Below are 26,049 nucleotides of genomic sequence, written 5' to 3' on the forward strand. Positions count from 1 at the left end.
TCCCGATTTTCTCCCCCAAACCACTGGATGGGGGGGGAGTGAGGGAGCGGCTGCATGGTGCTTAGTTGCTGCCTGGGGTTAAACCACGACAAAAGGTGCACTATAATTTTCTTCTAGAAAACCAGTTATCCTGTTAAATACAGCTATCAGGCTAGTCTAGCATGACTCCTCCCTCTATTTTTGGCTAATGCAAATTACATTTCATTCCATTTTTCACAGATATCTTTGTTCTTAAATATTTGTCTCAAAATGCGTTTTAAATCCTTGATTATGACAAAGACAAAGAGCCATTAGCCACAATAACAAAGATGATCACTTCCTTCTTTTCTTCTCCTTTCTTTTCATATGTTCTCCAATTATGAATGATGCTTCGGGAGTTACTGTTTCGAATCTTCCAGATTTCCAGGGTGAAATTTATGTGTCCTTAACTCTTGCTGCATTCTCAGATGAAGGAACATCAGTTTTTAAATACATGTTTCTATTAGCCTGTCTGCCTTTGCATTTTTCAGTGTCATCTCCACTGAAAACTCAGTAACAGACTTCTAACCTGGATACGAATTTAACTTACTTGGAAGGAGTTATAAAAACTTCTCTCTTCATCTGTTTCCCTGCAACAGGGATAGTGAAATATATGTCACTCAAAGCAGAGTTAGGAGGTTTGATTTACTTGTATTTATGTATTTCTTTAGAAATAAAAATCACTGTCTATGGCATCACGGTATCCCCAGTAAATGACACTGATTTCATAACCTAAATGTCCTAAATGCTAACCTCTTGGGTCTCTCGCAAGTTCTGTTGGATGAAAAACTCTCATATTACATATTTTCTAAGAGTGCCTCTAGATTAAATCTTTACAGTGTATCTTTTTGCTGTTGTGCTATGATAATAAGTTAGTATACTGTTATTCTTGTTACAGACTAATCCTACAGTAGCAAAAATTGCTACAGTTTTATTACAATAGCTTCATAATTTATGAAAGCAAATGAGAAACAGAAAACGGTACATAGGCTGAAAATTCTAATAAGAAATGTATGCAGCATAGATAAAATTTATGTGCAGGTGCATCTATATATGCATGAAAAATCTTTATAAAATATAGCTCAGTAATGTAGACTAGTAGTTTAGATAAATGCACTTTAATCGGTACTAAACCTGGTAAGTAGATGCTGAAAAGGCTACATGGTCTTAGATAAAATGAGAGGATTAGTGTTAAATATATATGAAAAAGAAGATAGTATAGCTTTTAAACAATATGGTCAGTGGCAGGATCCTGACTAGAAAAAATAATTGTTTCATCCAGAAAATATATGTTATACATCACAGAAAAAGAAGAAGGACAAGCCAGACCAGCCAAAAGCAGTGGCCATCACCAGACACTTCAGAAAGTCCTAAAGACTAAAACACTAAAGAGATCCTAAATTCTAATTGTTCACGTACTTGTAAACAAGGCTCTAAGCTTCCACCTAGCTCCTGAATGTTTAACAGCTGTCTTATTCTCTCCCTTACAAGAGCACATATCCTCACATCCATAAAATATTTTTATTTTGTAACTAAGAATGTCCCATTATCCATATAAATAGCTGATACTTGTCCTGATAATAACTTTTTGATTTTAGGGATAACCTGTGGCACTGAGTTCAGCGGGTAAGCTCCTAACTATAGAGAATATAATCACTTTAGTAAGTATTTGTCTATTTTTATAGTATTCCTTAAATAGACCCTTGATCTGATATAATGAAAAAGACACTTTGGAATATTCTATTTCTCTTTATCTACCTAATAGCTTTTGTATTACAATATCAGTTCCTTCTGGGCATCTGCCTTCTGAATGAAATATTTCTATTTTGTGTAGTGTCTCCTCAGAACATTAACAAATTTTGTTGCAAAAAATGCATGTTTCCTTTGGAAAAAAAAAAAGGAAGAAAACCAAACACAGGAAACATTCTTCTGCTGTTGACTTCAATTTTAAAGAAATTGAGATGTCTAGATCTTTATGGGACATTTCATACAAAGATCAACTTCCACTGCATCATCTTTCGTGTTTTACAGACAACAGATGATTCACCAACACATCTTTGAACAAACTTTCTGGGACAGGTTAGATGACTCAACCAAGTAAGCTCAGTGAGTCAGCAGCAGAGTCAGAAGAAATAAGACTCAGGAGTGACATCTCATCTTTCTGAAGCCAACATAAATTTCCCAACATTTTCTGCAGAGCCAGAATTTTGCTTCAGTTTCTGTAATATGCTTCTCCCTCCTCTAATCACTAAAGCAAAATTGTACTAAGTGGCTCTTCAGTTACTAAACTTTTAAAGGCCATTTGTTGGTGGTGCTGGTGACAGTTTTTGCCCACTCATGTACTTGATTTCACATGATTTCACAGAAGTGCTCATCATGCATTATTTCAGTAACATAAGCTAGGCAAGTAGCATGATTTAAAATTTACTGACACTGTAATCCCTTAAAATAGTTCCAGCATAGCATTAACTTATTATAGGGAATGAAAATGACAGTATAATACCAAAATTGAATTAAGTAAACTATAAATAGAATTTCTGTAGAAAGACAGATCTCATTTCAGGCTATTTGCACCAAAGAGCATGATGATAATGTACAATATTTGTGTACTTGATCCAGAAACAATTTAACAACTTTTGTTTATTTGTATGGGACTCATACTAATAAACACTGATGACATCTTCTGTCCTAAATCTTTGGAAACTGTGAAACAATGTAAATGAAATAAAACTATTGTATTTTTGATCAGTCTGGAGAAACTCGAATAGTCCAGCAGATTTAAATCTTCCTTCTTTTGATAGCAACAAAGCTCTTCAGGTATTTGCTTAAAATAACTATTTTTCATTCTTTCTTGTTTATTATTACTATACTTGATAGGCTTATCACAAAAATTTTCAACACCAAATTGCTTTTAATGTTTTTGCAGCAACACTAAAAAATTAGTGGAGCTTAGCTTAGCTCAGACATCATCAATACTTTCTTGATAATCCTAATAATTTTCTGACGATAGCAACTCTCCAGAATTTTGCACAAAATGCTTGAGAAATATTTGAAATGGAAGAAGTGATTCTTTGATTTAATACTTATATTTTTAACCAATACAGATGGGCATATTTTCCAATGCAGTTTTACCAGTGACAGTCAATCTGGACAGCTACAGTTCTCACATTACTGAGATAATGTTATTGCTATTAATAATCTCAAAGAACCTCTGAGTTTGAAGGCATTGCATAGAGCTGCAGATGGCTGCATAAAGGTCATTATTTTTATAGCTATAACATTAAAAATACTGGAAACTCCATACACGTGGCTTTGTTCTGCTGTATGTTTACCTTCAAAAAGCCAGAAATGAATGTGACAGGATGAATACTTGCAGGAAATGTAACACTATGTAAACGACACTCTAGTGCAAGCTAAGCTTATGGCAATATAAATATTGATGTTATTAATGCCACCTAAATTATCCAAGTATAAAATATACCTCCCTATCTTGTGTGCAACATAGCAGTTTATGTCAGCAAGGCATTACTTCTGTTGCAATAAGTTTTATTTTAAAATGATTTATTGCACTGAAGTCCACCAGGAAGGAAAAGGAGCTTGAGGAGGTACACAATGGGAGTAAGAGAGAACCAGGAAAAGAAAGACAGAGTTCAATAACATAAATGATCACAGTATCTTTCCAGAGGTTTCTGCAGTACACGATTTTAGCTGTTGGCTGCAACATATGTGCTTCCCTTATGTGAATGTGGTTTCCTGAAGTGAATGGAAATTTAGACATTTGTAAGGGTTTAGCAAATTGGGCCTATGGATATAAGATCTGGAATATATACATAATAGATGTTATGAATAGGCACCTGGACAAAAACTCTGCCAGTGTTCAACAGACTCTTGCTGTTATTTCAGTGCCATGTGTTCCCATTATCTTCTTAATTACTCACCCACAGCTCCAATTGAAGACAATGATGTTGTAGTCAGTGCATTCTTTCAAAGGAGAAGATATGAATCCTATGGTAAGATTCAACCCCGGTCATTCCTTTCTGCTATTGCAAATGACTAAACTCAGTTAATTAATTTATCTTAAGTGACGAGAAAGTTTCCTTACGCTAGCTGTACCAGCCCTGTCACTGCAGGCATATTTTCAACACTAATACATCAGTGCTTTGTCAAAGCTAATTTTGTTTGTGCCTAGAAATGAGGCTTCCATAATTTCTTCAAGACTGTATAATAATTTTTGCACTTAGAAAAATGTCCTGATGTTCTGCTTATTTGCGAGAAAGGCTAAAAGAGTAAAGATGGCATTCCAGCTAGTGAGACAAGTATCATGATTTTCAGTTTCTCAGAGAACACTCAGCATCTCCCACTAGTTTTTATCTGATTATCGGGAGACAAACACTTTTAAGAAAGGCAATTTATTAAGGTCTGTGAAGAATTCAAGCCTGAATGTTACAAGTCTATATGGCAAAATACACATATAAGTGTTGGCACCTGGTTTTACAAACTTTCTTTAGATCATTTAAGTTCAAAGTTGTTTTTACATGGTTTTGCTGAAAGATGCTACATGCAGTACTGAGTCTGAATTATACACATAACTTGTATGTATTAGCTTAGATTCCAGGTGTCTGCGTAATATTTTTTTGTCTGGCTTCGGGGTGCATGCTTGTCTCAGTATCCATGTTGCATCAGTGCACTAAGCAGAAAGAAAAGGAATATATCCCCTTCCAGGTGGCTTGTAGGACTTTACAGTAGAGTTAAAACTAGCAATCAGATCACAAGTTAAGCATTTATATGTGGCCTTTTGTTGGATGGATGCTCCTTTGCATAAGAGAGGAATCATAAAGAGCTCACACGTGTAGTAAAAGTTTTAGCAACTACTCAATGATGTGCTTGAATGAAGTCCTAATTAGCCATAAGGGATATGGAAAGGGTAGTCAGAAGAAGTTACCCCACTCCTTTGATGTCAGTGGGAATTATTTCTATTGATTTTGCTGAAGGCCAAAACATCACCTAGGTCTTTGACTCCAGGAACTTTATTCACTTATATTAAACAGAGACTCTCAGCTATGTTGGTGCTATTAGCCACACAAGTACCTAAAAATGGACTCTATCCAAATTAATCGATTACATATAACAATGGGCTGGTGTTAAATTTCAGGGGTTTATGCAGATTAAAATAGTATTTAGGACAGCAAATAAGTAATTCTGCATCACTTTAGGGACCCTGCTTCACCAAGTCAAAATCTTTTATTTGAAATTTATTCAAATATTTCTAAAATTTTCAGCCAATTCTGAGCATAATATCAAAGAGAAAATTCATCACCTTGTGTAAAATTTAAGAGGAATGGATTCGTCATTAATATCTGACATTCTGTTTAGTTTTTTGCTACTCTGGAAAGCTAATCTAGAGATCAGATCATCTAGTTGACCATTCATTCCTTGGTTCAAATCCTAAACTAGCATAACTCATCTAATGATGAAATAATTGAAGCCAAGAAAATTATGTCACTACAGACCAACTGAGGAGCAGACCTGCATGTTCAAATTACAGAGGATGTATTCTAGCATCATCAGATAAGCTAAATATCAAATCAGTAACTGGATTCCGTACCTTCAGCCCACTGGAATCACACCCACTACAATATTACAATATTTTCTTTCCAGGAAACATTTGAGAAGTAAAATTTCAGGTATGTATGAGAAATTGCTAGGATAAGCCTTATATTGCGAAAATTATTCCAATAAACATTCTTTATTTGGGAAATAAGTTTGGGAAGTTTTAGTACAGAGATAAGTTGTGCAATTCAAGCAAACCAAGATGTTGGAGACATGCATAAAAGCTTTCCTTTGAAATAAATTTTAATTCCTCCCATGTCTCTAGAAGGAAACTGCTTTTGACAGACTATATTTTGCCACTGTTTCATTTAATAATTTATATCAACATTTACCAAGGGAGATTGGTCTTTGCTTCAATTCTCATTGTATGCCAGCCAACCTGCTACCTATTCTTATGGCTTTTACTACTTATTGCTGTTGTTTTGTGGACTTTGCAAGCAATACTACTACAATTAAAACAAAAAACTTCAGCATGAGAACATTCAATCTTCAGAAAGGGCTTTTATTTCAAACTGTCTCAGATTTATATTTTAGGTCATGCTATATTTTTAAATTAAATCTTTCTCACTCAAAAACCTAACAATATAATGGTAGATGCTTCTTGATCCTTCAAATGGAGATAGCCGCAAGCCATTTCTGTGTGTTTAAATATATATGGAGACCCTCCAAAATGGTTATCATGTTCAAAACCTACTGACTTCGACTGGAATCAAAAGTATGCAGAATTTTGCAGAACTTAGCCTTAGCTGTGGAAAGGGAACTGCTTCCCAATTTATTTTTGATCAAGCTGGAAACAGAAGGAGCCAATGTCATACATAGCATAAAATGAAGGCCTGCATTTCACCAGAATAATACCTTAGTCACTTCTGGGTGAGGGGGTAAAGGTAGGGGGGGAATCGAAGAAACTTCTGTTGTTTTGGTATGGAATGACTGCAAAACAGGTACAGCTGCATCATTCTTAAGCTTTGGGGGGAAAAAAAACAGCCTTAGATATTGTTAAATTCAAGTAATGTGGAGTCAATTCTCCTCAGGAGCAATACTCTATATGCACTGCAATACTCATGAGAAAATATTCCTGACTTGCTTACATTGCTACAATGGAGAGCAAAACCCTTAGAAATCAACCATAGCTGCTTATAGCTCTCTGTAAAAAGTGATATATACATAAGTTGTAACAGTAAAAGTCACTTTGTTACAGTATTCTTCAGAGTTTTGCTGTACTTTCTGGACAGCCTTACAATGTCCTTCCCCTATTTACTCCAAATTCAGTTTGTATATGGAAAAATCAGATATTGTGAAGTTGCAGCTTCACTGGGAATTATCTGACCATAATAACAAGTTTAATGCTTGCACTTGGGCTGGAAGTGGACAATTGTTTTGCTGGATTTATTTTTATTATTCTCCCAGGCCCCACAGACTCAAGTGGCAAAATGGACACATACTAAGCACATGTATGAGTTTCTCTAGAGGATAGCATGCTAATCATCAAAATAAATCAAGAAACTTGGCTCAAACAATGTGCTAATTTTACTGTTTATGGAATGCCAATTTTTTTTCACAGTTTATATTAAAAAGTAGAGGATTCTTTTTCATTTCCCTATTACTTAGTATTTTTAATGGAAATCTAGCACACTTTAAAAAAAATAAATTTTGGACATTCCCTTTGGACTAAATGTTCTACTTTTGATTCTGTTTTCAAAAATGTTACGGATTTTTGCACTTGCTTTTTAAACTCTACTATGGATATGGGTGATGTGTACAAATAGGCAGTTCTTTGTAGTTACCCATTTGATTTGTCAGTGCACTGATATCTATGCATTGATTCATAAAACACCAGCACCCTCTACTTTACTTCAGGCATTTCACACAGTTCTGCACATGCACTGCGCATTTCTGATTATTTACAGCCCTAAATATGTTTTGCAGTGAGACTGTCAGTTGGTCTGATGTAAGGATGCTCATCTTCTTTCTCCTTTACCCTATGGATGAAGATTTGAAACAAGGAGTAAGCCTCTTCATGTCAAGTTATGTAGATGTAAAATAATTCCAGATTTCAGAACATAAACCTGGATTTATGCTGGAGAAAATCTGTGGTAAAAGTGTGACCAGTCACACACTAGTTCTTGCTATTTCAGGTCTTAAAATTCCTTTTCCCGTATTGGAAGTGGTGTGTCATGAGAAGATTTAAATAGTGAAAAATTGTCAGAAAGATCCTCCTCTGTTGCAGGCCAGTAATATGACATATGGAGATATTTAGTTCACATGATTTTATTTGCAGCATTGCAATGCATATAAGGGAAAGAAATAAGGATCCCCGTGTGATTGTCAGCAATTATAGAGCACACGGACTTATTTATAATGAGAATATTCCTACTGGAAATTGCCTGAAAAGCAAGCAATACACTAGGCTGGTGAATTCAACTTGTATAATTACCTGGGAGAAATGAACTAGAGTGAAGGAAGGGGAGATTTGCTTCTTGTCAGATTGGCCTTAATCTCATTTCCACACAGTCTAAAAAGACAGGTTTGTACCTATATCTATTAGTGAACCTGTAGACTCTTTCCTAAAGGAGCTCTCTCAGATAAGAGATGTTAAAATAGACAGAATCATAGGATGCTGAAAGTACAACTCTTTCATCTTGGTGGGAAGACCTAGGTTTCAATATATCTAGGATTTTAAGCATTGGAGGTTAAGATAGTAGTTAGAGAGCAAGCACGGGTGAGAGATGCTGTATATTACATTTCTAAAAGAATGATCTATTGGGAGTCACTTTTGCAACACTGTTATTTGCAGCTGGAATATGCAGCACAATTGATGTCATTTTGCTAATTACTTATCTAGAGTGTTCATATGTATAAAGTCAGTGGAGTTATAAATATGATCCATGCACTCATAAATAATCATGGGTACAAACCACTGCCCTGAATTTCGTGTTCAGAAGGGAATTTAAAGCTTTGCAATTCTGACTGACCAGGTCTCATGTTGCATATTAATTGTCCGCATGAAATAAAGTCATTTGATATTATCAAACACTGCAGAATTCTTTTGTAATGACACTTTTCACTGAAGTTTTACAGATTGGCATTAGGCTACTACAGCGATGAGCAGACTATAAGATCAAATAGAACAGAACAAAATGTGGCTCATTATTATTCAGATTTTTTTTTATATCTAGTTGCAAAACACTACTAGTTTCTGTAAAGGAAACAATGACTAACAGAAGAATACATTTGTTCTTAGACATTAACTGCCTCTGGTACTACTGAAATTTGTGCTGGAAAAAGGCTGCTAAATCTTGTAGTAAAAGACATCACTGGTTACCAGCTAGAAAAGCTCCACACACTTTGCTGTCTGTTTCTGTTTGGAGACAACAGTGTAAAATCTCACTGTAGATTCTGGAGGTAAATATTCACCCACAAAGCAGCAGTACTTGATTATCTCCAGTAACATTACAGTAATTTCATCATACTCTTCTTACCTTTCTTAGAAAACACCACCATCAGAATATGCACAACTATAGGCTTAATTTAAATTAAAAAATGGCAAATTGATAGAGGACCTCTGTCATTATTCTCCCCACTCCTGCAGTAAAGAGTTCCAGTAGCAAGAGAAATTATTTAATTCACTAAAACTGATCAGTTTGAAATTTAATGCAAGTGCCAAAAGTCTACAGTTGCATTGATAAAACCACTGTGTCCATAGTCCTCTGGCAAAAGCAGATGAAGGTTAGGCTGGTAAATTTTTTAGAGTCTTACTACATGCCCATGATGGTCATACGCATGTGAAAATCAAGCTTCATTAGATATAGCAATGGTGGAATGCATGAAAAATATCATGAAAAATATGTCAGTCACAACAGGTACAGCAATTCATATGAGACGGCTATAAGATACATAACTGAAGTATAAATAGATGCCTCAATAAATTACATAACCATGTCCACATATGAACCTGAAACTCCAAACTGTGCAGCAAGTCACTAGAGCAATGCTGGAAACCTGACCTTAGACAATCGTATGCCCAAGCATTTCCTTAAATCACCAGTTAAGTCAAGAAAAAAAAAATATTTACTTTGTGTGAGAGATTTGAAGAGCAGGGTCCTCTATTGATTCAGAGGCAGCTAGGGCACAAACAGCAGAGTGTCAGCTCCCAGACTGCCATCCTTTCCCCTTATTGCTAAAGAAGGAAGGCTGGACTACAGTCAGGGCTCTAACAAGGAACTCAATAGATAAGTTTTCTGTTTTATGTTGTGGATATTCAGCTGCTGTAAACTGGTCCAGGCCTGATTTACGCGAGCGCTACACGTCTAATATCAGGCAGCTTTCTGAACTTGCTTGTGCGTCAGCGCTCCTTTGATCAAATGCTGTTATTAACTCTTCCTTCTATCTTTCATTTGCATTGCCTCTTTTTATGTCGGAAAAATAGTGCAGAGTTTGTTTCTGATAATGTGCTTTTTGCAAGGACTTGAACAGTGTGACAGGCTCAGTTCTACTTTGTTAAGAACAGAGGAAGAAGAGGATGTGGAGGTGAAAGAGCAGTTCATCCTCCTTACCTAATAAATCTTTTCACTTCTGACAGGGACTGGAAAAATGAGGCTCTGTTAATAGTGGTGGGTTTACCTGAGTCCACCTTTCATTTCATATAGATCACTGTAGACTATGGGTGGATTTCAAATAGAAACAGAAAGATTTTGTATTCATCAGGAGAAACCCTGTGTCATTCTGTACCCTCTTAAGCTTTAAAAATGATGTATTTTTTTGTTATTTGTCTTAGACTGTTAGGAAAGATAGGTCAGAAGCTGTAACATTGTTCCTGTTCTCAGGGAGGAAATGTTGGCTAGTAAGAAGTAATGCAGGGTATTTTAATTTTCACTTGTACTTCATTTCTTTGAACTGTCTAATAAAAGACTTGCAAATCTGACAAAATATGAGTTTTCTCCAACTCCCTAAAAACAATTACTTAAAAAACATGTTTGGCTGAATTTTAGTGCTCATGAAAAGGGAAGACAGATACTACTGAGTGAAGCATCGCACACAAGTTCCCCGGAGCAGTTCTGCCAAAGCAGTTCAGTCCCACACCTGTCCTGGAACTATTCACAGAGCTAATCTATGCGGTAGTTATTCCCGTGTGGGCAACTATCCATGAGAGGCTTGACTGAGACCAGCCAAATTCATCTGACTTGTGTTTTATTACTTGCAGGAAGCTTGATCTGAAAGAATGAAGGGCTAACATGTTAACTCATACAGTGCCATCTTTCCACTGAGTTTTTTCTTCTCTTTTACAGTTATGGTAACTGAATTCTAATCAGATTCTTTACTAAACTTTCTGCAAGATTACAAGTAAGGAAATAAATAGAGTTACATATTGTCCCAAATATTATTACTACCAGAACACTTTAAAAAAAATTGCACACCCTCTCTAACAAAGCAAGGGCATATATCTTTAGTATAACCTTCCCCATAAATTATCTCCTTCCTTCATATTAAGTGCCCGGACTTGGTGCTGCTGCTGGTTGTGGGCATTTGGTGTACTTGGGGAATAGAAATGCCAGCCCTCCCATACGTACACACACGCAGGAAGTTTCTGCAACCGCTGCTGGTTCAGTCCTCAGGGTGTACCTACCGCTCCTTGTCCCCTCGCTGTTTTTATCTAGTGTTGAATCTAGTGTTGAATTCTGCCTTGCCTTCAGCTGCAAGGAGAAAGCATACTGCAAGCCCAGACCATAACGTAGGGTTTGATCAATGTTTGACCTAGCCAGTGATTTAATCAACAGGACAGCATGAATGCGCTGATGACGCAGAAGCAACATCACAATTCCGTATGTTGCAGTGTATGATGATCATTTCTTTCAGCATGTTTCTTATAAGCGAGAATAATAACTACCCACTTCAGTGCCATTTTCCCCCACTGTATTGTCCCCAGTGTTCCCCTAATTCTGTCTTTTTTTGTTAGATAATGGATTTCTAATCTCTTTCAGATGAGAGGTCTAAAGGCAAGAGAAAACTAAATGTCATAAAAGCCGCCAGGTTCTATATTATCTATTTTAAATAACAAATAATATTCATTATTCCCCTTTGATTTAGCTATGTAAAGCAGACTTTCTTTATTTACACGCATGCCTGAGAGGAAAATTTGAGACTAGTTACTCACTAATTGCTTTATCCACCCCATCTTTACTCTGTATCCGTTTTTTCTTATGGTTAACATGCACAGTTTCTAAGGTCACAAAAATGAGGACATGGAATAATATTAAGAGGGAATACACCAAAGCTCACCAAACCAGACTCGCCAAACCCATAAGGGTTCTGTTCTAGAGCTAACACACTCTGAAATAGCATTAACTCTGTCTGATGATTCCCATGTGCTATGCCCACCACAGAAAAAACTGGGGGAACTTCACAGATCATTTTCTCCCCTCCTAGCTGCTTCTAGATTGTGCATTGCCCTACCTCTCCCTCTCACGGCAGTCAACAGTCTTCCTCTCAGATGAATCACAGCATAGGTGGTTAAAACCGTGATCATTAGGAAACTCCAGTTTCCTGTTGCACAAAAAGGTTATTGTTTATCTCTGCATTTCATTCAGTCTGGACAATTTTGATTACTCGCTCTTATCCTGTTTTCCCCCCAGTTATTTTCTAGTCACTTTCCCTTTCCTGCTTTTATCTTCCCTCTGCACAATACTGCAATATTTGACCTGTGAAAATAATATGGGAAATATTTAAATGAAAATAAAAGCTTCCATCACCATTATTGCTTATTTTAGTTTTGATAGCATCTTTAGGATACTTTGTGTCCTCAGTGCACCTGACATGACAAACAGAATGAACTCCAGCTAAAAAGACAGATCCTTCTCAGCTGAAGAGCTAAATAAAAATTCTGATTCAGCCAGTGCTACAGCATGTATTTAAAAAACAGAGTGCAAGAGAGAAACAGGAGAGAAGTATGCTGCTACCAGAATATAAATACATGTCACTAAAAGTACCCCAGATGGTGGAAGGGAGTGTAAATTTCATGGCAAGGCTACAGGTCTTTGCATTATTTCTGCCTCTAATAAGCAGGAGATACTCTTTTAGCATAGCTTTGAAGGAGTTAAAAAGAATGCCTTTCTGTCAAACATGGTTATCATTCAACACAAGACAATATAGAGGGCTATACTTAAACACCCCTTCCCAAGATCACCAAATGTTTCTTCACAAGACCTAAGTAGCTTGTGAACTGATACTGATGTTATCTGAAATTTAAAGGTGTTTATTCTCCTAGTGCTTACAGAGGATCATCTTTCTGCAGCTGGTTGGCTAGACTGTAGGATGTCTTCTCTCAGTCAGCACATGCATAACCAGACAATCATTCGGCAGCTTGTAAAATATGATTCATATGAGATATTGATGGTCTAAGGGAAGTTCTGAATATCAGAGGTTCATAATTAGAATACCTATGCATTTGATCCAATAGAGTTTCCATCAATGTCACAGAGATGAGTGGTTATGAATTTCAGAGTCATCTCTGCTCATACAGACTGATTTATGCACTTTCAACTTTGGACAAATGAAGGGCAAAGAATTAAAGCCAAACCCTTCTACCTAGAGAGCTCCTTATCCTTAGAGGGGTTCTGAAATTTATAATCACCTCTCCTGGTGCTCAGGATCAAGCTCCACAGCTGGTAACTCATGACCTATTTATGCTCATGCCATCCATCTGCTTTCAGTCATTCTGTCCTCTTATCTGTAAATCCACAGTCACACTATGTAGGATGTGTGGATCTGCTGATAAGAAATTTTTGCAGGAAAGAAAATCTGGGCAGATCAACAGTTCTGTTGGCAGAGCTGCTGGCAGCAACTCTAACATCTCATTTATTCCAGATTTATAAAGATCCATTGTGCTGATCTGAGGATAGAGATGAGTGTTTGACTTCTGTGATAATAGACTATCTAGTTGAAACCTGTATTTGGTACTAAATATTAAGTTAAATAGAGGCTGATAAGATTATCCAGTGTGGGACAGAAAACAGCCATCTTGTTAGGATTGAGATTTCCATAGTTCCTGGGCTGTGTGTTTGGGTTTCCTCTGCTTTTGCATTTGGGTTTGTTTTGGTTTGGTTTGTTGGCTTTTTTTTTTTTTCATTTTATTTAATCTTAAATCACTGCATTTTACTGGAAATATACATAGCTAAAAACTAAGGCTCTAGTGTGAAGACTGGGACTCAGCACCCTGTAGCCAGCACTCAAAAAAAAAAAAAAAAAAAAATCCAATTGCATCATTCTTTTTAAAACTGTATTAAAAAGAGTACTACTTGTGAAAACAGTTCTCTATTAACTATAGGGAGAAAGCAAACAAACTAGAAAAACTCATATACAGTTTCCTTGTCAAAGTTCTACGGTATCACTGATTGCCCTGCTACCTAGTTAAATAATAAAAAAAGGAAGATGGTAACTAAGCATCAGAAGGAAATAGATTTTGCTAAATGATCTTTTGCCATTCTCTCATAAATCTATTTTTTTTTTTTTTACATTTTGTTTGTGTGTGTGTCCTTGCATGCATGTACATGCATGTTTATGATTATGAATACACAATACCACATGAATAAAAAAGAGATTTTGATAGGACGCAACATGGATAAAGCAATTAGAGTAACCTTACTGTCAGATGCTCTGCCATAGAGGCTTAGGCATCTCTGGGCAATTATAAAGGACTTGGCTCTGTCTCTGGCATTCAAAGTGCACATTTAAAAAAAATGAGAGGTGTCCATTATGCTTCTTTCTTGCCTAAGTATTTTCAAAGCTATAATGGTAGACATTTTTCTTTCTGAGTAAAGACTGTTATTCTGTTGCACAACTGCTAAAGAATAAGGTTCTGAAATTAATTTTGTCATACAGCAAAAGTAATTTTTCAAATAAAAAAAAAGACTTCCACTGGCAAAATGCATTTTACAATTTACTGTTGAACTGCTGCAAGAAGAAGCTCTTCACTGAGCAGCATGGCACAGGGCCAGAACGAGCTATTTCAAAAATCACTGTTGGGCATATACCAATTTGATACACAGGATTTAGCAATACAGTTGGGAATGACTCCATGTGTCTGTGTGTATGTGTTCAGGTTCTGTTAAATTTTAGCAGTCTCTAACTGTATACTCATCTTCAGTATGAGGAAATTTGTTGTTAGCCTGCTAAATTTGTTTTAAAGAAGGAGAAATTTATCAGGCTGGATAATGGCACTTTCTGCTTGTTTAATTTACTTATTTTGTGTTGGAAATCAATTTTCTATGGGCAGTTCAAAGGATAAAATATCAGACAAAATCTTTGGAAACACTTAAATCAAGAATGAAGATTTTATGAGTATACTAGAGAGATGACTGTGAGCTGTTGGTTAGCCTTATATGTCCTTGCCACCTCCAGATTCTCTTGTTCAATGAATAATGTGGGGACTTACAGTAATGAATCAGGACAACATGATGCAATAGAGCATTAACTTTTCAAATTGGAGTCCTCCAACCACCCAATCCAGCTTCATACCAATTCAGGTATCAAAGTGATTTATTTTTTTTTTATCATAATTATAACAAATGATGAAATAGACAGCAAGTTTTCAACTGATATGGCTCAAGAAATAATGTTTAGTCTAGGAGCATTTCTGACTAACTCCAAAGCTAAGTGGTTAAAGATAAGAATAAGGTTAAACCTAGATCAGTCAATGAAGTGGCCCGTGAAACCAGATGAACAAGATTACTAAATGGGGTACATTTAGTTGGATGCAAATCTCTCAATGACACAAGAAGCACCACCTAGGAAAAACTTCCTAGATCACAAATGAAATTATAAGGTACTACTAACAAATATTCCTTCATTTAGAGACACCTCACATGGTTTCAGGTAGCATTTCAGTCATGCAAGAGGCTCACTAAAATCACCTCACTTACCAAAATCATAATTCATTAAATGATATGCACACCCGATGCCTAGTCTACAGACAGTTTTATAGAAGTGTACCTATGTAGGCTGTGTCTGTGACAAACACATATACTGCTACAATCCTAATACGGATGCAATTCTAGTCATTTAAATGACTTGTACATACATAGCTTGTTTTTCCATACACACATGAAGAAACTGCTAATGAGAGCATATATACATTAGTATAACCAAAGACACACTGTTGGGGTTGTATCATCTTCAATTATAGCTAAATGACATCACTTTGGGGTATTCAAATTATTACTCACATGAGCAATCTCTAATCATGAGAAGAGTGTCTGTGAAATTAACTTGCCAGTGAAAGAGAGAAGGATTGAGTCTGGAATCAAATACATTAATTTAAAAGGCAGTTTTTCAGCTATGAAGTTATATTTCATAAGCACAGATAAGTTTGCTACAGACTCTTTCCATTGACCTTAGGAGCAATACCTCTTGGGAGCACTACCTCTTGGGAGCACCTTGGGTTTTTTTACCCAGTATAGAAACTTCCAACACAATGGAGGAAAAATATAAGTTTTTCTTCTTATTTAATTTGATTTGAAGTTCACCAACAAGATTAATTTTGAATGAAAATTCATTATATATGCTTTGAAGGGTCTGAGGGAGACCTCTGTGATTATAGACAATGTTACAGTCACCTATTTATGTAACACATACACAAATTATATATATGTGTATACATATATAAAACCTGCATTCTTCTTCAGAACTGTATATTAAATTTCTTTTTCTGTCAGTAAGATGCTGATATAAACTAATTTTTTTTTTTTGTTGCATTAATTTCCAATGACATTGTGAATGTCATACCCATTTTAAAACTGTTCTAATATTGTATTTCTTTTTTTCTGTAGGAAAAGCACACAGGAAATCTCAAGAGAAAGAAATACTTGTAACTCTGAACCTACAAGCCTGTGGTTGATGATCCTGTGACTGCAGTTTGGTCCTCTGCAACCTGTGTGGAGACTGAGGACTGGGTACGAGCATCACTGAAGGCTCCCGGCAGTGCTAGGACACGCTGCAGGAGCGCTCTGTCCTTTCCCCATGCAGGCAACCCTTTTCCACACGATGCCTCTTGGCTAACTCTTAAGGAACAGCTCAGCAAGGCATGAGCTACTCATGCGCCTACGTGGTGCAGGACCAGAAGTACTGTCGAGAAAAGCTCTTCTCTTTAATTTTTCCTGTTGGTTCTAATGAAGGAATGACAAAAGCTGCCAGCAGGAACTGGGAGTGACACTGCTGCACACTGATTTCAGTTCCCAGAAGGTGCTGATGAAGCTTTTCATTCAGAGCTCTGACCTTTCCTGCTCTTAATGGGTCATGTAGTACTACCGTACAGTTTACAGTACTTACTACGAGAGAAGTGCCTACCATCAGCCTGCCCAGACCTTGCTGAACACAGAAGTGCATGACAGTGAATGGCTAACGCATCAGAGAGATGGAATTCCAAAATCTTTTGCCTGCAATTCTCCCTCAAGATCCCTCACATTAAGCAAATTTTATCAATTTTGGTCTGAATAAAGTTTGTGGAGTAGTTTTTGATTAATTCAATCGTGTTCAGGAAGGAACTGATTTGACATCTATAATATAGGCATCTATAATATATAAGGTAATTAGATTACCCATGACAACTTGGCCACAGTAAAGAACTTTGACCGAAGAGCAGAACTTCTGCCCCTTCATCCAAACATTTTCACTGTGATATATTCAGAAATAAATTATGATAAAAGGAACTAAATGCCCTCTTCTATATTCTGTAGCTCAAGGTATGTCCCTACCTGGGCTGGGGTTTGTAAAACCAGACTGCAGACCATCACAGTAATCTACAGATTATTGTCCAAACTAGCTTTGAAAATGATTCTTTTTCTTCAGTCTTTAATCCATAACTGTCGCAGAAAATTACAATGATAATTTACCTTGCGAATAGGTAGCTGGTGATTAAGTGTTATGAAAGTGGCCTATTGACTTGAAGGCCAAGTCAGAATATTGTCTGTGACCTTTAATATTCTGCTTTGTAAGGGACAAATCCTACAAAATACTGATCAGGGGCTGCTGGAAGCAAGCCACCTCTTACCTGGGGCCAAAGTAAAATCATCACTTTGCAGGACCAAGTCTAGCAATGATCTAATCCTGTACATCGAAAGCCTATTGAGTTTTGCTTGCAAGGACTGAAGGATCAGTCTCAATGACAGTGTACCTTTGAATGATCAACCATTCTCCGTGCTGTATGCCTTTATAAATACATCCTCACATTAAACTAGGCTAGAAAAGGCTTCCTCTACAACAAATTAATAAATAAAGCAGTTATAGCTTGAATTAAAATATACAACAGATTGTTTCTCGGTAGAGCTGATAGATAGCACTAGGTTTCTTTTTAGAAGGGATATTTTACGGACCTCTTTAAGCATCACTAAGTTTTCAGGAATGCTGAATAGAGCATGATGGATTTGGTTTAAGTTGTTGCTAGTATTTAATTTTGATTCAGTTCAAAGGGCCATGTCAGAAGAAGACATCAAAAAGGGAAAAAAAACCCAAAAAACTGCTAGCTGGGTAAGTGATCAATAAAAATAGGAAGGTATAAGAAAGAACGTCCCAACACCTTTCACCAGTGGCTGAAAATACCGGATTAAATTGCATTATTCCCGGGACGTATTGTTTGATGTGACTAGAATATAATTTGTTAAACAGAGAATAGTTTTTATTTCAAACGCTTCTTTCTTGAGTATTACCTATGGATTAAGGTTTAGGTTTGTTTTAAATAAATGAATAAAACATGCCTGTCAAGAAACATATTTTAATGGTGATTTTTTGTGGTCGTTTTTCTTTAAAAGTCAATTACTTGAAAGGTGTAGGTTACACACAGCTGTAGGGGAACTAAAACTCCTATCTTCAGTGTATGTTAAATTAGACTTCTTTACAATAATAACTATATATTATTCTTTTCCATTGTTTTTTATAAAAGAAAAAAAAAATGTTTTACCAAACGAAAATAAAAACCAATTTTTATACCTCTGGGGCAAGTTCCAGCTCTTTTGCTTTCTTGAGGAAATAAATAAAAAGCATTGGCAGAAAGACTCCTAAAAAGACTGCCCAAGGGGGAGGGAAGGAAACACCTAAAAACATCATATTACCAAGCACTGAAGTAATCAACTACAATCTGGGAAAAGTCAAACAGTGGTATTCACCTACCCAAAGATATTGCTGATCAAGTCCTCAACTGCCATTCACAATCACTAACTAAAACATGGAATATAGCTCTGGATATAAACAAGAGACAAATTAGTACTGGGAAGCTGGGTTTAATAATCCCCTAAAAGAGACCATCTGTTTATAAAGACCCCCTTTTCCTTGATCTCTGACATGTATTCCTAATATAGACACAGCTGGAATTTTTTTTTTTACATTTTTTAAACACCCTGCTACTATAAAGTCTACTTATAGTATATCTGGTCTGAGTGTTTGTCTCAAGTTTCAGTTATTATGTAAGCACTCAGGGGCAATAAAATTTCACATAGAGTCAGCCTCTTTTAGAGTAAGTATTAAACCATGAGATGAACATAAATGCAATTCCTTTATTACTGATGTTCAATACCACTGGATACTTTTTATTTTTCTGATTTTTGCAAATGTTCATCATATTATCACTGGAATAGCTGGATTAGATTTAGAGTTCCTTTCAAGTTCTGGATTCATGTTTGGAACTGGAGCTTGGTTTTCTTGTTTTCCTGTTTAAAACACCAGGAAACCGCATTGTCTGTAACGGGTATGACATTGATAACTTGACAAGCTAGGTGATTTGCAGGTATAAAAGACCAAAACAATTTATAGCCTGTGTTTCCAATCCACTATGGTGAAGAAAAAGGGAAAAAATCACCATTGACTATACACTTCTGGCAGATAGAGGTCACTAATGGACTGGATTTAAATCTGTCTGGTAAAAGCCTGAAAGTTACACGAAAGTAATCTAGTGAAAAATGAACTCAATTTGAGATTAAAGAGGTAGCAGAAATGATTAAGAAATAAAGCTCTCACCTTCCTAGAAACAATATTATCTTAAGTGTGCCTTCTTTCTAGTCCTTTAAATAGAAAGTGCAGTACAGGAAAAGCCTGATAGTGATGCTTGTTTGAACTCCTTTTTGTATTCTTGACTTGGTAAAACTATGTCTCTCCTTCTTTTCTGCGGCAAGCGTAGGGAAGTCAGCCCTAATAACATCCTACATTTTAGATACTGCTATTTTTAGCAGTTAAAGGCAAGCACATTCTTGATTCTTGAAGGAAACCATAGCCTATGTAATGCAGATTCCAACTGGGAGGGTGTAGGGTTGCGCAAAGGAGATATGTCTACATTCTAAATCAAACTATCCAGCAGGCCAGGATATAAATGTGACTTGTAACAGCAGCTCAAATTAGATCCAGACTCTCAGAGCCAAACACAGATAACATCACCTTATACAAAATATAGGGTGTATGTGTATGTGAGGAGCGACTCTTTCAAGAACGCTGGGTGCATTCCAGCACCACTTCTTTTTGCTGCAGCCTTGGACTTTGGAAAACACTGTCAACTGTTCTAGTCACGGGCAGTTTTACAGACACTGTATTTACACAGTGCTCTGACTTACTTCACCTACAGTACTCCAGGCCTGCACTCTCTTACTTTTAACTGCCTAGCTACCACATCAGGATAGAGAACAACCATTTAAATAGCAAACCTCCTACAAACATTAGCGATGTTTGAAATCTCTCCTCTCACATAATTTCCAGGAACAAGATCAACGCTAACATTTTAACATCACTTTTGTCACTTAGAATTGTGACTTTTAAATAACATCTGTTGTGTCTTTCTCATTATGCAAAGATTATAGCTCAGTGATAACATACATTGACTCTTTAAAGGAATAAAGGAGAGAAAGGTGGATAGAGGTATAGGTACAGTACCTTTTAAGTGTTTTGAAAAAATACCAGGATGGATTTTTCTCCTTCCAAAAATATATATATCTGAAATCAATTCATTAATTTACTCTTAAACTACAAATATGTAAAGGTGCTCTTGGAGAAAGACCATGCCAGTGACTGAAGCAAGGAATTAAGTCCATGGAAGTTTGGGGGGGGCTTTTTGTCTGGTTGGTTGGGTTTTTTAAACCCAAGTAGTGATGAGTCTCAACCTCTAGCCTGTTTAATTTCCCTGCAAGCACTGTAAAGTTAGATGCAGTAAATAAACCTCTCTTTAACACACACCCTGTCTTTGTGCGCGCGTGTGTGTGCGCGTGTACGTACGTCTGTGTGTGCGAGAGAGGTCTGACTTGCTTTAGTATCTTTTCCTGCTCCTCATACAAGGAACCTCTCCCTTTCTATTTAGCCGAGCTCTGCATTGCAAAAAGCAGCATCCGAAGAAATCTAATCAGTACCTTCCACACACAGTACAGGAATTTACACGGATTTGTGCCCTGGATTTATTAGCTTATTGTAAGCCTTAAAAGAGATTTCCTCCATTAAAATTAATTAAAAGCTCCTGTTGACGGATTCCCATTCCAAAAAGAAGGTGGAGAGTCCCACTCTCTTACTTTGCTGCTGATTTCTTTACCTTTTATGGGGTTTTATCTCATGCTCTAGAGAGGTCTTTTCAGCTGTTTGATTTCTTTTTGCGATCCGGTATTCTTTTGCTCACCACCACCCCCACCCCCCACCCCCGCAGTACTTGTTATTATTTTGCCAGAGATCACCACCTAACTCGTCAGGTCCACGAGGGGCTCCTTTGCATTCCGAAGTCCTGATCCAATTCTCCCCGCCTCGCCCCCACCCACTCACCCCCAGCCCCGCTCCGGAGGCTGCCGATGGGGGTCTGGCGGATCCTCCCGCCGGGCGCAGCTCCCCGCTCTCCCCGTAGATCTCCTAACACTTGCCCGCGCCGAGCTAAGCCGACCGCCTCTTCCGAGCGAGGCTCACCTTTAAAGGTCCCGTTGCCCAAACCCGCCTCCCGAATACGGCTGACGGTGGGGCCAAGACGGGCGCTCTGCCGGCTCCCCCGCACCGGGGGCACTTCTCGGCTCTCCCGTCCCCGCCCGGCGCCGTGCGGGGGCCGCGGCGTGGGGGCCCGGCTCGGCCCCCGCCCGCTCGGCACCGAAATGCGACCGGGGATCCGGGACCCCGCTGCAGCTGCGAGCTCCGAGTCGCACCGGGAGCCCAGACGCCGGCGTAAAACAACCCGGGGACCCCCCCAACACTTGCCGCCGGCCATTCATAAATTCGGGCGTGTGCGTGCCCGGCGCCGCACGCTCGCAGACATGGGGCCGTAATGAGGCGGAGGCGATATTCCCGACGCGCGGCCTGATCCCGGCTCCTCAACTTTGCCTTCTCGGAGAAGGCAAAGGGCACCGCGGCTCTAAATCGCCCGGGGCTAGAATTACCAGGAAGGAGAGAAAAGAGAGAGAAATGAAATCCCGACCGTACCTGGCGGCGTCCGGGAATCCCTCGCCGGCACCGATCGTAATCCCCCTCCGCGCCTCTGGCCCCCCACGCCAAAACTTTTCCGCCGCCGCCGCCGCTCCTCGGGGCTGGCCGCCGCCCTCCGCGCCGCGCAGCGCGGCCGCCCAGCGCCGCTCCTGGCCGGCCCCGCGGGCCCGCTCCCCGCCGGCCGCCGCCGCTCCGGAGCGACCCCCGCGCCTCCCGCGCCTTCCTCCGCCCTTAGGAGGCAGCGGCATCGTCCTCCCCCCTTCTCCGCCACCTCCTCCTCCGGCGCGCAGCCCGCGGCTCTGGCATGCCCAACGCACTGTCTCTCCTCGGGTCGCTCGCTCTTCCCCCCGCCGTTCCTCCGTCTCCGGTAAAAAATAGAGGAGAAGGGGCCGCGGGTACGCCTGGTCCTGGGGCTTCTCTCCTTCCTTTTTCTCTCGTTCAGTCCTCTGCCAATGAGGAGGGGGTCACATGAGGAGCAGGCACGGAGACCCAGGACCCTTGCAAGTCGGAGGAGGCATCGGACACATCTGTCGATGGGAGTATTTGTGTGAGTGTGCGTGTCTGGCTCTCCCCGAGTCCTGCGCCTGCCTTCAGCCGGGATTGCAGCCTGATCTTAGCAGTAATGATGCCTCAGATCTGACTATTCCCTGCTAATGTAAGTCGTGCCTTTTTTTCCTCCCTGCCTGACACCCCAGGGAGATGTTTACAGTAATGAATTCAGTTGATAGCCATCTCTCTCTCTCTCTCCTGGAGTCCCTCCCACATTTCTAGTTTAAAGAATGCTTGGAAGGCAGGGCTGCAACCTAAAGCTTTCCAAGAGGCAAAGTCAAGCTAGGTTTTCTCTTTTTCTTTCTTTCCGTCTTCCCCCCCCCCCCCCCCGCTTTTAACCCATTGCTTGCTGGGGGCAGTTTAGTGAGCTCCGTCCCTTTGGACTCGCCCTCGCCCACTACTCTCAGCGAGGGGACTCAAGCGGGCTGCGCAGCCCCCGGGCCCCCGCCCCGCCTGGCCGCGGAGCGCTGCGGGCCGGGGCTGCGGGGAAGGAAGGTGCGGGGATCGCCGCCCTTCGCGGCGGGGCTGCCTCGGCCCCGCTGCTCTGGGGGCTCTCGGGGTGTATGGGAAGGGCCGCCGGGGAGTGAGCTGAAACCCCTCCGAGCTGCGGTCCTAACTGGGAGATGCCCTCGCGAGCAATAATTCCAGCCGCGCTGCTCTCCACCAACATGGCGATATTTCACGAGCAGCCGCCGCCAAGCGCGCCTCCCCCACCCCCTTCTTTCCCTTCCCCCCCCCCCCGCGAAGTTTTAGGTAGGCAATAGCAGCACGCAATAAATATAACACAGAATAAAAGAAAGTCCAACCCTCAGGGAAGAGACGGACCTCCTTTAGTATTCCGTCTAATTTCCATCATCAGTCAGAAAGACTTTAAAACCGCTGGAGAAACCGCCTTTTGCCCTAAAGCGCTAACAACACCCTTCCCCCCACCCCCCCTTGTCTCCCGTGCGCATTCAGCGCGTGTGCGTGTGAGTGTCCGTGTGCGTGTATATGCACACGGGGCTGTCAGCGCTTGTTTCGGGGTAACCCTTCCCCCGCCGCCCAGTTCCCTACTAATCTGCTCCAGCCGTGTCCTGACAAGTCCGCTTAAAGGCAACACTGCTTAATACCGAGAAGCGCTTGAGCGGTAGGATACAGCCGTCAAGGTAGGACGTGGGGCGTGCGGAGAGAATTTGCCTCAAACTCCTCCATCGGTAATGAAAATGCACAATACGGCTTTTGCTGCGAGTTACTTTAAGAGAGGGGCTGGGAGGGATGGGGGAGAGGAGAGCTGATCAATGCCATGTGTCGAGGAAACAGAAGAGGCAAGTGAAATGCCTCGGGGTTTGCTTCCCCCTCACCCCTGGCTGCTCACTAGCTTGCATTTTCTGCTCAGCCGTACCTCAAAAGCTGAATCACTCGCCATTGTCTCCGCACCTCCTTCGCCCTTCCCTTGGAGGGGCCTCAATTATTCACGACTTCAAAGGCTTAATAAGCCGTTCGAGGAGCCCGTGGCGGAGCCCCGGCGAGGGTCAACCCGGCCGCGGTCTACTCGGCGCGGCTCCTGCCCCCACGCACCCGCCCTGCCCTGCGCCCGGTGCCCTCCAGGGGGGCTTAGGAGACCCCCCGCATAGCGATAGCCCCGAGCCAAGCCGAGCCGAGCCGGGCTGCCTGCCCGCTCCGAGAAGAGGTTGTGCCCTCACCTACGCAGATGAGCGGAGTGATGGGGGGGAAGGGGGAGCGCAGGTAGCCCGGCATTTCTCAGGGGCCTAGGCGGGGGGCAAGGAGTTGAGGACGAGACCCCGCTCCCCTCCCGGCGCCGCTGCCTCGGGGTCGGGGTCTGCTCTAGGCCCCCGGGACGGAGGGGAGGGAGCCCGGGGCCCTCCGCGGGGCTCAGCCGGCCGGGGAGGAGCGGGTCTGGCACCGGTCAGAGCCGCGGGGAGAGCCTGTACCCCCGGCTCAGAGACGGGGTGCTCTGAACTCCAGGCTCTGCTTGCAGCTCCCAGCTGGTCCGGAGGGATGAAAGGATCAGGAGCCCCGCAGGGTCCAAAGGCGAGTGAACAACCTTTTTCAAAGGCTGGTTTGGGTCCTTGACTTTTTGAGACCTGACTTTTTTTCTTCTCTTTCTTTTTTTTTTTTTAAGGCTCTGCATACTTTTCAGAGCACTTTTTTTGCGCACGATGTATCTCTCTTTCCCGAAGCTGATGGACAAACGGTGCATTTCTCGTGAAAAAAATTCCCCTTCTAAGACCTTCCCATCCTCTATCCACCCGTCCCTTCTTTCTCCAAGTCCCCGATATTAGCAACCTGTCGACAACGCAAAAGGCAAAGCAGACCTTTGTCGCTCAAAGGCATTTCTGCCCCCTGTGCCCCCAATCACGGAGGAAAGTGGGAATGCTAAAGACTTCTGCAAGGCTGCAGGCTGCTGCCCTGCCCCGCAGGCTCGGAGGGGTTAGGCGGAATTGTGCCTGTCCCCCTCCCTGCCCCTGACCCCTCAACCAGCCCACACCAAATCCGAGAAAGGTGCTCAGGACACACTTTGGTCAAATCAAGATCGTGTCAGTCCCGAAAGGGACTTAACTAGCCGTTACCTGCTCCTGCGGAGGTGGCTTCTCCTCGGTAGGTCACCCGAAGCCCACCGGGTCCGGCAGGTTGAAAGCGGAGAAAGTGGCAGAACAGCTGGGCTCCGGCATGGTATTATTTTAAGGATCACCATCAAGGTCTCTGTTTTCCATAGCTGCCAACGGTCACCATCACCCAAGGTTTCTCTCAAGGGAAGGAGGAAGGAGATTTTCTTGCCAAGCTGCTGTCCAGCCGGTCATTTGACCCTGACACCCGCCGATGACACTGAAGAACACCCTGCTAAAGCGGTTAAACGCCTCGTAATTTCCTTTCTTCTCTTTCCCCCGGCGGCTCCGGCGCAACGCCACGGAGCGATCTTATCGCCGTGTGATCATTATTCACCGGTGACAACCAGAGATGCAGAGCTCCTAAGTGAGGGTGACAGATTTCAAACGCGGGGCTGCAGCGTACTCAGCCTCAGCCATACTCTTCCTCAAACTTTGCCTAGCAAGCAAGTCAGCGGCTTAACCCTTTACAGACCTTTCTCTCGCCCGGCCACCGAGACCTCAGCCCACGGGGGAGCGCTTATTTGAGAGGAACCGCAGCGCACACGGCTGCTTGGCTGGGGACTTTTTATTACGTGTCATTTTCTATTCTTGGTCATTTTCAGTTGAAACACATCAGAACCACCAACTCTGGGGAGCAGTTGGAGAGCTGAGCACTTCTCCTCTGTGGTTAGGGGCTGGAGAAATCCTCTCGGCGAAGCAGATCTCTTGGGGACTCACCTGCGGTCCCTACTCTGTCGCAGAGTCTGGTATGCAAACTGTCATACGCATCGCAGGAATCTCTCTCGCACACGCATGTACAGAGCTTCTGCACTTTCCTCAGCGTGGCGTGGCTGAAAGTACAGATCCG

The 26,049-nt window shown here is 41.0% G+C and overlaps 1 protein-coding gene across 4 annotated transcripts in view; it reads right to left on the reverse strand.

Annotated features, from left to right (window-relative positions):
- Nucleotides 1–25,618, reverse strand: part of FLRT2 (fibronectin leucine rich transmembrane protein 2) — a 70,196-nt gene extending 44,578 nt beyond the window's left edge. The window contains exon 1 of one of the 4 annotated variants that reach the window (XM_075030033.1): nucleotides 25,164–25,618. The gene's annotated coding sequence lies outside the window, so the exon portion shown is untranslated. The other 3 variants (XM_075030031.1, XM_075030029.1, XM_075030030.1) reach the window with 3 other exon arrangements.
- Between the last annotated feature and the right edge of the window lie 431 nt (nucleotides 25,619–26,049).

This window comes from Buteo buteo, chromosome 6 (genome assembly GCF_964188355.1).
Source record: "Buteo buteo chromosome 6, bButBut1.hap1.1, whole genome shotgun sequence".
Classification (NCBI taxonomy): domain Eukaryota; kingdom Metazoa; phylum Chordata; class Aves; order Accipitriformes; family Accipitridae; genus Buteo; species Buteo buteo.